Source organism: Rhinolophus hipposideros (assembly GCF_964194185.1).
Source record: "Rhinolophus hipposideros genome assembly, chromosome: X".
NCBI classification, from domain to species: domain Eukaryota; kingdom Metazoa; phylum Chordata; class Mammalia; order Chiroptera; family Rhinolophidae; genus Rhinolophus; species Rhinolophus hipposideros.
Genome location: NC_138046.1, coordinates 27,357,282 through 27,368,572, shown reverse-complemented (window position 1 = coordinate 27,368,572; position 11,291 = coordinate 27,357,282).

Genomic DNA, 11,291 nt, shown 5'->3' with positions numbered 1-11,291 from the left:
TTCAAAAATCTGTATGCACTCTTATGTTTATTGCAGCACTATACAAAATAGCCAAGACATGGAAACAACCGAAATGCCCATCAGTAGATGACTGGATTTAGAAACTGTGGTTCATTTATACAATGGAGTATTACGCAGCCATACAGAAGAAAGAAATCTTACCATTTGCAACAACATGGATGGATCTAGAGAACATTATGTTAAGTGAAATAAGTCAGAAAGAGAAAGACAAGTTCCATATGATCTCACTTATATGCAGAATCTAAAGAAACGAATAAGTGAATGAACTAATCAGAAACAGTTTTGGGGACAAAGAGGAAAAACTGAGAGTTGTTAGATCGGCAGGGGGGTGGGGATAAGGGGGAAGGTGAAGGGATTAGGAAACAGTTGGTAACCACAAGATGGCCTCAGGGTTTTTGAAAATTAATTTGGGGAATGTAATCAATAATGTTGTAAAAATTTTGTAGGGTATCCGATGGACACCTGTCCCATTTGGGAGACCACCTCAGGGATACTGTAGATGCCTGGCCATGGCACTGTACACCAGAAGCTAAACAATAATGAATGCCAACTATAATTTTATATATACAATGTGATGGCTCGGTGCGAGGTCGGAGGGATAGTGGATGGGGGGAGGGGGAGTCCACAGTGTGAGGGATATAAATGATGAACGTCTAAGTATTACCTTGTCTTGTACACCTGAAACTAATAAAAAAATGAAAATAAGGCCAAAGCATGCCAAAGATAAACAAAAAAATTAAAAAAATAAAATGCATTCTTTTAATTGATTTATTTTTTCTTGTTATGTGTGTGTATTTTGCATTAAAGGTTGAAGGACATAATCTTTCTGTCTATTTATGATTTGCGGGGGGTAACAGAGTTGAGTGTACCATACCTACAAAAAATTTAAAGAGAACAGGTAAATAGCCATAACTATATTAGGAGAAACTGCCTAGTTAGGTTGTATTATGGTAAGTAATGTTAATTAGTAAATCAATTGAGTACATTGTAATGGAAATTTGGTGGTGTCTTAACAACCTGGATGTCAATTTGGGGGCTCAGGGATGCAAAACATTTTTTTTCCATTTGAAGTAATGGTAATTGCAACTTTGACTTAGGAGGATTTGCATTAAAGAGACTGCCAGGAACAAATCACAAGGGAAAAGATTATTTTAAGAAGTTTGGATGTGTAAATAGCATAGATCCATCCTGAAAAATGGGAAAATTCTGTTAACACCTGAATGGAGTTGCTCATGATTTCCTTATGGAATCACCAATATATTAATATCAATTTCCAAGTAATAATAAATATAACTGGTACAAGTAATGAACAAAAAATGGTCAATGTCTAAAACTGCACATAATAAAATTTATTTTTAAAAAACTGAAAAACTACATGTCATTTGTAACACTGGAAACTGTGCAAACCTGAGAAAATTTAGTGAAAATAACCACCATAAGAAAAAGTGACAAGTGGTGAAATTGCACAGGATAAACTTGGTCACTGACTATAATTTTACAGAAAAATCACACATTCCTGAAAATTTTAGATCTGTAAAATTTGAGCCAGGAAAATAGACTTTGATAAAAAAAAAACTGTCCAAAAAAATAATTTACCATGCAAAGTAAAATTTACTATGAAAATAATTTATTTATAAAGAAAATCCTTACTGTAAAGTTAAAATGAATCCAATCCCAATGAAAATACATTCAGTAGAATAATAATACAGATGGAAAATGCAAATGATTTCTCTGTACAGTTTAGAACATTGATCAAGAACCTTTGGTTGGCTTAAGGGAATTTGTTTCAATAAAAATTTGCTCACTAAAAAAATCATCAATGTTGGGGTATTAGTTAGGATACAGCTCCATATATCAATGACAACAAAATTAAAAAACAATGGCTTAAACAGATGGAAAACTATTCCTCTCTCAGGATGAAGAAGTCTGGAAGTGGAGGCACCCCAAGCCTGGTAAGGTAGTCCCATGGTCATCAGCAACCCAGGTTCCTTCTATCCAGCTGCTACACCATCCTTGATGTGCATCCACATAATTCAATGTTGCAATGTCACTTCCGTTTGGGTAATGCAGTCTTTTAGCCAAGTGACAAAGTGAACAGATGAAAATAGACATTATTACCAAGCAAGAAGTAAAAGATATATATTGGGAGGCAATTAGCAGTCTCTCTCTTTATTAGCATTATTGTGATATACATGTTTTCTCTCAGAAAGAGGGAGTCCAAATGTTCTTGTTGCCAAAATAGATGGGGGAATCCAAACAGCAGGATCAAAAAGACTACTAGTTCAAAATGGCAGTCAAAAAGTCAGGTAAAAAATACCTTTGTGCCTTTCATGGACATATCAGGGAGAAAGATTCAACGTGATAGGCTCTGTACTTTCTACTAAACTGCACACATGAGAACTCAAAGGTTATAATTTGGGATAGTATGAGAAAACTGTTATTCACACATTGGCTATAAATCAGGATACCTCAACAGAAAGAGCTTGTGGTAGATTCCCCTCCACCCCCATCTTGTATCCAGTGTTTTGTAATGTAACTTTGCAGCATCTCCTATCAGGAAGAGTAGTCAATTTCCCTACCCCTTGAATCTGGTCTGGACTTGTGATTTGCTTTAACCAGTAGAATCTAGTAGAAGTTGTGTGAAATCCAAAGCTGGGCCTTACGAGGCACTGCAAGCTTCTGTTCTTTCTTTCAGACCGCTGCCAAACTGCCATATGAACAAGCCCAAGCTAACCTGCTGGATAAGAGACATGTGGCCAAGTTACTCCCACTGCCCAAGCCAACAATTAGTCAACTCCCCACAACCAGAATCACCTAACTGGCCAGTAGCTGACCATAGACACAAAGCCCAGCCAAGACTAAAAGCCCAACCAAAATTGCCAGCCCACAGAATTTAGTTAAATAAATGGTTATTTTAAGCAACTAAGTTTCAGAGTGGTTGGTATGCAGCTGATACAGAGTGTAACTAAAATGAACCCAAACCAAGCTATGTTGTTTTGAAAGGGAGGAGGGAACGGAGAAGTGCAGAGACGGAGTCACGTGGGTGGAGGACACAGACATAGCTCAGTGCTCCAAGCTCCTCGCATCGTGGAACTACCGCAGCTGGGAAACAGGGAAGAATTTGGACTGCTGTGGATCCGCTTATGGCACACAGGGCTGAGGGAACAACATATAACACAGCTGAACCCAAAGCTCACGGCAGAGACCTCGGAGCAAAGACTGAGGGAAGAAGGCTGAAAACGGTGGTTTAAGCCCTCAATGCTGAGCAGAGAACAGAAGCCTTACGCACTGAGACTAGCCGCCCCCTCCCTACCCTCCGAGAGCTCGCCCCACCCCCACCTGCCCAGTGCTATAAGCAAAACACTAGCAGTGTCAGATCAAAAGAACAGAATACATGCAGTTCTGAGAACTGTGGTCCGCGGACACAGAATCGCAGCCCAACTAGTTCCAGCAAAAGGGAGGGAGACGTGGAAGCAGGACTCACTGTGGTGGTGATCACCGCCATTGCGCTGGGCCACCTCTCACAACTCACCCCGACCCTGTCCCCACCTATCTGGGTGAATCCCTGCGGAGTAAACAGAACTGCTGAAACACATGGTCTCTCAATCTGGTGCAGGAAGAGCTTTGGAACTTCAAAAGGTCTCCGCCATAGGGACATGTCGCCCTATGACCCAGGGGAACTGCTAACAGAGGAGAAGCCCACCTTCCAGGGAATACCCCCATGGTGTGAAAAGCTGTAATAGTGCAGAGAAAACATAACACTACTGTGTGAGACAGAAAAAAAAGCTGCAGTCAGAGAGAAAAAAAAACATCCTACAAACACGTACTGAAAAACAAAAGAAACACCTCTTCCTATCAACCTGTTGCAGAATCCACTCATGGAGATGTCTAGGAAGAGAAATAATAAATGATTAATTACCATGAATAGCAAAGGCAACAAGACAGCTCAGAAAGAAAGTGAAAAGTCTCTGGAAAATGAAGTTAAAGGTATGGAAATATGTGACTTAAAGGACAGAGAATTCAAGATTGCAGTTCTGAAAAAACTCAACGACATACAAGAAATACAGAAAGGCAGTTTAATGAACTTGGAAATACAATCAAAGAACAACATGAGCATTTTACGAAATAGATTGAAATTTTAAAAAAGAACCAACTAGAATTTCTGGAGATTAAGATCTCAATTGAGGAAACGAAGAATGAAATAGCCAGCTTAGGTAGTAGAGTTGACCAGATGTAGGAAAGAATCAGTGACATCAAAGATAGAAACCTGGAAATGACACGAATTAAAGAAGAAAGAGACTGGAGACTTAAAAGAAATGAAAGAACTCTACAAGAACTTTCTGACTCCAGCAGAAACAGCACTACAAGAATAATGGGCATAATACAAGGAGAAGAAAGAGAGACGGGAACAGAGAGTTTTTTTAAACAAATAGTTGATGAGGACTTCCTAAACTTGTGGAAAGAACTGGATCCTCGAATCCAAGAAGCAATAGAACACCTAATTACCTCAATCCCTACAGGCCTTCTCCAAGGCACATTGTATTGAAGCTGTCTAAAATCAATGACAAAGAAAGAATCCTCAAGGCAGCCAGGGAAAAGAAGACGGTAACCTACAAAGAAAAGCCCATTAGATTATCATCAGATTTTTCATGAGAAACTGTACAAGCCAGGAGGGAGTGGAACCAAATATTCAAACTATCAAAAGAAAGAAATTATGAGCCAAGAATACTATATCCAGCAAATATATAATTTACATATGAAGGAGGAAAACAAACCTTTCCAGACATACAGAAGCTGAGGGATTTTCTAGTACATGACCTGCACTACAAGAAATACTAAAGGAGGCTATTCGACCACCATCAACAGGGACAATTTGTGGCAACATAAAAAGGGGGAGAGTAAAACCTGAACCGGAATATGGGAATGGAAAAAGTAAGCATGCTGAAGAAAATGGACTACTCTAAATATCAAACTTTCTTTTACATAAACTTAAGTGTAACCACTCAAAAACAAAATCCAGAACTGAAATATATACTGTAACAGAAGAAGGAACAGAGGGAAATGTCATAGAATACCACAACACAGAAATGATAGACAATAACAAACAAGCAAAGAAACAATGGAGACACGGCCTTACGAGAAAACTAAAGATACAATGACAGGAAATCCTCACGTATTAATAATCACCCTAAATGTAAATGGACCGAACTCACCAATAAAAAGGCACAGAGTAGCAGATTGGATCAAAAAACTAAACCCAACCATATGTTGTCTCCAAGAGACACAACTCAGCTACAATGATAAGCATAGACTCAAAGTGAAAGAGTGGAAATTGACACTCCAAGCAAATGGTACCCAGAGAAAATCAGGTGTAGCCATAATGATATCAGATGAAACAGACTTCAGGGTGAAAAAGATAACAAGAGACAAAGATGGACATTTCATAATGGTAAAGAGGACTATACAACAAGAAGACAAAACAGTCATCAATATTTATGCCCCCAATCAGGGAGCACCGAAATTTACCAAGCACCTACTAACAGAACTAAAGGGAAATTGACCAAAACACAATTACACTGAGGGACTTAAATACATCATAGACAGCTATGAATTGATCATCCAAACAGAAAATAAATCACGAAATAACAGGCCTAAATGACACATTACATGAAATGGACATAATTGACATATATAGACCACTTCATCCTAAAACATCAGACTATGCATTCTTTTCTAGTGTACATGGAACATTCTCAAGGATAGATCATATATTGGGACACAAAATCAGCCTCAGCAAATTTAAAAAGATTGAAATCATACCAAGCATATTCTCTGATCACAAAGCTTTGAAATTGGATATCGACTGCAAAAAGAAAGCAGGAAAAACCACAAATACATGGAGATTAAACAACATACTTTTAAAGAATGACTGGGTCAAAGAAGAAATTAGAGGAGAGCTCTAAAGACACATAGAAACCAATGACAATGAAAATACACCCTACCAAAATTTTTGGGATGCCGCGAAAGCAGTTTTAAGAGGGAAATTTATATCATTACAGGCCTATCTCAAGAAACAAGAAAAATCCCAAATAAATAACCTCATGTTACACCTTAAAGAACTAGAAAAAGAAGAACAAGCGAAACCCAAGGTCAGCAGAAGAAAGGAAATAATAAAAATCAGAGCAGAACTAAATGACATAGAGAACAAAAAGACAATAGAAAAAATTAATGTGACAAAGAGCTGGTTCTTTGAAAAGATTAACAAGATTGACAAACCCTTGGCTAGACTCACTAAGATAAAAAGAGAGAAGACACTAATTAACAAAATCAGAAATGAAAAAGGGGAAGTTATCACGGACACCACAGAAATACAAAGGATTATCCAAGAATACTATGAAGGACTATATGCCACCAAATTTAATAACTTAGAAGAAATGGACAAGTTCTTAGAAACATATAGCCTTCCAAGGCTGACTAATGAAGAACTGGAAAATCTAAACAGGCCGATCACCAGTAACGAAATTGAATCAGTCATCAAAAACCTTCCCAAAATCAAAAGTCCTGGACCAAATGGCTTCACCAGTGAATTCTACCAAACCTTCAAAGAGGATCTAATACCAATCCTGCTCAAACTCTTCCAAAAAATTGAAGAAGAGTCAGTACTCCCTAACTCATTTTATGAGGCCAACATTACCCTGATACCAAAACCTGGTAAGGATAACACAAAAAAAGAAAACTACAGACCTATATCTCTGATGAATACAGATGCTAAAATCCTAAACAAAATTCTAGCAAATCGAATACAACAATGCATTAAACAGATTATTCATCACGACCAAGTGGGGTTCATCCCCGGGGCACAAGGATGGTTCAACATTCGCAAATCCATCAATGTGACACATCACATAAACAAAATAAAGGACAAGAATCATATGATTCTATCAATTGATGCAGAAAAAGCATTTGATAAGATACAACATCCATTTATGATTAAAACACTTACTAAAATTGGTATAGAAGGAAAATACCTCAACATAATAAAGGCCATATACGACAAGCCCTCAGCTAATCTCATAATTAATGGTGAAAAGCTGAAGCCCTTTGCTCTACGATCAGGAACACGACAAGGTTGTCCCCTATCACCTCTGCTTTTCAAATTAGTGTTGAAAGTCCTCGCCAGAGCTATCAGGCAAGAGAAAGAAATAAATGGCATCCAAATTGGGAATGAAGAATTTAAATTGTCACTCTTTGCAGATGACATGATGCTATATATAGAAAACCCTAAAGACTCCACCAAAAAGCTATTAGAAACAATCAATGAATACAGTAAAGTTGCTGGCTACAAAATCAACGTACAAAAGTCCATTGCTTTCCTATATACCAACAATGAAATCTCAGAAAAAGAGATAGAAAAAACAATTCCTTTTGCAATTGCAGCAAAAAGAATAAAATACCTAGGAATAAACTTAACCAAGGATGTGAAGGATTTATATGCTGAAAACTATAAGACATTTTTGAAAGAAATTGAAGAAGACACAAAGAAATGGAAAGACATTCCATGCTCATGGATTGGAAGAATCAACATAGTTAAAATGGCCATATTACTCAAAGCCATATACAGATTTAATGCAATCCCCAGCAAAATCCCAATGGCATTTTTTAAAGAAATAGAACAAAAAATCATCAGATTTGTTGGGAACCACAAAAGACCCCGAATAGCCAAAGCAATATTAAAAATAAAAGAACAAAACTGGAGGTATCACACTCCCTGATATTTGCTTGTACTACAGGGCTACAATAATCAAAACAGCTTGGTATTGGCGGAAAAACAGACACATAGACCAATGGAATAGAATTGAGAACCCAGAAATAAAACCACATAAATATGGACAGATAATTTTTGACAAAAAGCTAAAAACATACAATGGAGAAAAAACAGCCTCTTCAATAAATGGTGCTGGGAGAATTGCATAGCCACGTGCAAAAGAATGAAACTGGACTGCTATCTGTCTCCATGTACCAAAATTAATTCAAAATGGATCAAAGACTTAAGCATAAGACCTGACACAATAAACTGAATTGAAGAAAACATAGGTATTAAACTTATGAACCTTGGGTTCAAAGAGCATTTTATGAATTTGATTCCAGAGGCAATGGAAGTAAAAACTAAAATAAACGAATGGGATTATATGAAACTGAAAAGCTTCTGCACAGCAAAAGAAACTATCGACAAAATAATGAGGCAACCAACTGAATGGGAGAAGATTTTTGCAAACAGTGCCTCTAATAAGGGGCTAATATCTAAAATATACAAGGAACTCATGAAACTCAACAACACAAAAACAAACAACCCAATTGAAAAATGGACAGAGGACCTGAAGAGTCATTTCTCCAAAGAGGACATACAAATTGCAAATAGACATGAAAAAATGCTCAACATCACTAATCATCAGAGAAATGGAAATAAAAAGCACAATGAGATATCACCTCACCCTAGTCAGAATGGCTATCATCAACAACAGAAATATTAACAATGTTGGAGAGGCTGTGGAGAAAAAGTAATCCTCATACACTGTTGGTGGGAATGCAGACTGGTGCAGCCTCTATGGAAGGCTGTGTGGAGGTTCCTCAAGAAATTAAAAATAGAATTACCGTATGACCCAGCAATCCCTCTCCTAGGTATCTACCCAAAAAATCTGAAAACATTTATCCATAAAGACAAGTGTGCTCCCATGTTCATTGCAGCTTTATTTACGGTGGCCAAGACAGGGAAACAACAAAAATGTCCTTTGATAGATGAATGGATAAAGAACTTGTGGTATATATACACAGTAAAATACCATTCGGCACTTAAGAAAGATGAAATAGGACCATTTGTGACCAAATGGATGGATCTGGAGAATATAATGCTAAGCGAAATAAGTCAGACAGGAAAAGCAGAGAACCCTATGATTTCACTGATATGTGGTATATAAACCAAAAACAACAAAAGAACAAGACAAACAAATTAGAAACAAAAACTCATAGACACAGACAATACTTTAGTGGTTATCAGAGGGTAAGGCGGGAGGGGGGTTGGTAGATGAGAATAAAGGGGATCAAATATATGGTGATGGAAGGAGAACTGACTCTGGGTTGTGAACACACAGTGGGATTTATAGATGATGTAATAGCGAATTTTATACCTGAAATCTATGTAATTTTACTAACAAATGTCAACCCAATAAACTTTAATGAAAAAAAAAAAAGAAATGGTAAAATATAATTAAGAAATAAGAATTATTAACTCAAAGTCAAGATATTTTTTAGGGGAAATTAAGGGAATACAATAAAAGAGAATCCCACAGGGGGTTTTGAAATTTAAAAAGAATCTAAGCATATTGTGACTACCAATTTGTGCTTTTACGGTAATTGCCTTGGGAATGTGGAAAACAATTTCGGGAATATAATCAATAATGTTTTAAAGATTTTGTAGGGTGTTAGGTGGGCACTTGTCTTATTAGGGAGACCATTTCATGGACAGTGTAGATGCCTGACCACTGTGCTGTACACCTGAAGCTGAAGCTGAATGATAATGAATGGCAACTATAATTTAACATAATACACACACACACACACACACACACACACACACATATATATGTTGTCATAGGATGTTGAGTAAAGTCATAGGGAATACAGTGAGTGGAATTGTAACAGCTGTATACAACGTCAGAGGGTTAATAGTTTGGGGGAGTGAGGTTATCACTTTGTGAGGGGTATAAATGTCTACTACATTGTTTTGTACACCTGAGACTGATAATAAAACGAAATCTAAGCATAAAAAAAGAAGAGAAAAAAGATCTCCGAGTGAAGAAAATTATGGAGTGTAAATTGTTCACTCATAGTTTGAATTGCTTCTTTTTAAACTACGAAATAAAAGCAAATCTTTTAAAAATAGTACATTCATATTCCGATTTTAGCAGTAGATATACATTTATAATAGCATACGAAAGCATCACTTTGTCTATCATGACCAGGAACAATTGCCATCTCCCCGAAGAGAAGACTCAAAATACTGTGACTCTGTTGTATAGTAAACCATTGTTCTCAGGGACTCAAGTTCACTGACAAACTGAGTCTCACCAATAATCACAAAATATGGTAGATAAGAAATCCCTCAGGGGTGATATGATTCTCATGAGAAGTTATCACATTTGCATTCTGTAAAGGTACCTCTTGTGATACTTTTTGTAACTCAATGTTCCAACCATATAGCAACAGGTAATCAATTAAAAGCTGTAGGAACTAACCTGGCTACAGAAGTTGAGCATCTAAGCATAGCACCCATACTGGTCTCCAGAAGGGGTTCAAAGCTCCTCTCTGGCCCTCTCCCTGTCCCCCTACACAAGTAGTGAAGGAGTGCTGAACTGAGGGGTAAGATTCTTGAACACTTGTTGAACCAGTTTCCAGTGGGTGGAGCTTTGGGACTATAAACAATCCGATATAATTAGAAAGCCTGTTTCTGGATTCATTCCCTCTGAAGCTGGTAGCTGTGAACTTTTATTCTCATTGGAATTGGCAAATTCTGGTATTTGATTTTGTTTTAAGGGAAATGTTAAGTTATTCATCCTGCTTTGGTTCTGAGTTCCAGGCTGTTTCAACCCTAAACTTCATTGTGGTCGACTGAACAGCGTGCTGAACTGGGGTTTGGAGCCAATGTCCCTCTTTAAAAATGTCACTTTGCTTTCTTTTGCCATACTTTTACGCACATGTACCCCTTTTAGTACACACAAGGGTGGTAGGGCCAAGGCAGGATTTAAGTATTCCTGAGTCCCCTGGCCTATTACCACCATAATTCCATCCCATAATAGTGCCTGGATCTCACCTCTGCCCCTAACACTGACATGGTCTCAGCAAGCAGAGCAAATATATGCCCCAGGAACTGACATGTGGAGAGCAAAGTCCCACAAAAAAGATTGAGGTTAAATCCTCAATCTTGAAGCACTGCTTCCGTCGGTTTAGAATATAATCTTCCATGCAATAAGCAGTTGTTGGTACTTATGTAAACATCCATTTAGAGCTAAGGTAGTCTTGTCCATGACTTCAAATTGCAGGAGCAACAAGGTCTGCAACATGACGCAGGCCTTCAAAAAATAAGCAGTGTGACATTTTTGGCCTATTGGATTATTAGATCCAAATAGTCATATGGCCAACTAGATAGCAGGCCCAGATTCTGTTCCTGTTATTCTTATTTTAATCTGCATCCAGGAAAGAAAGAGAATGGTGGC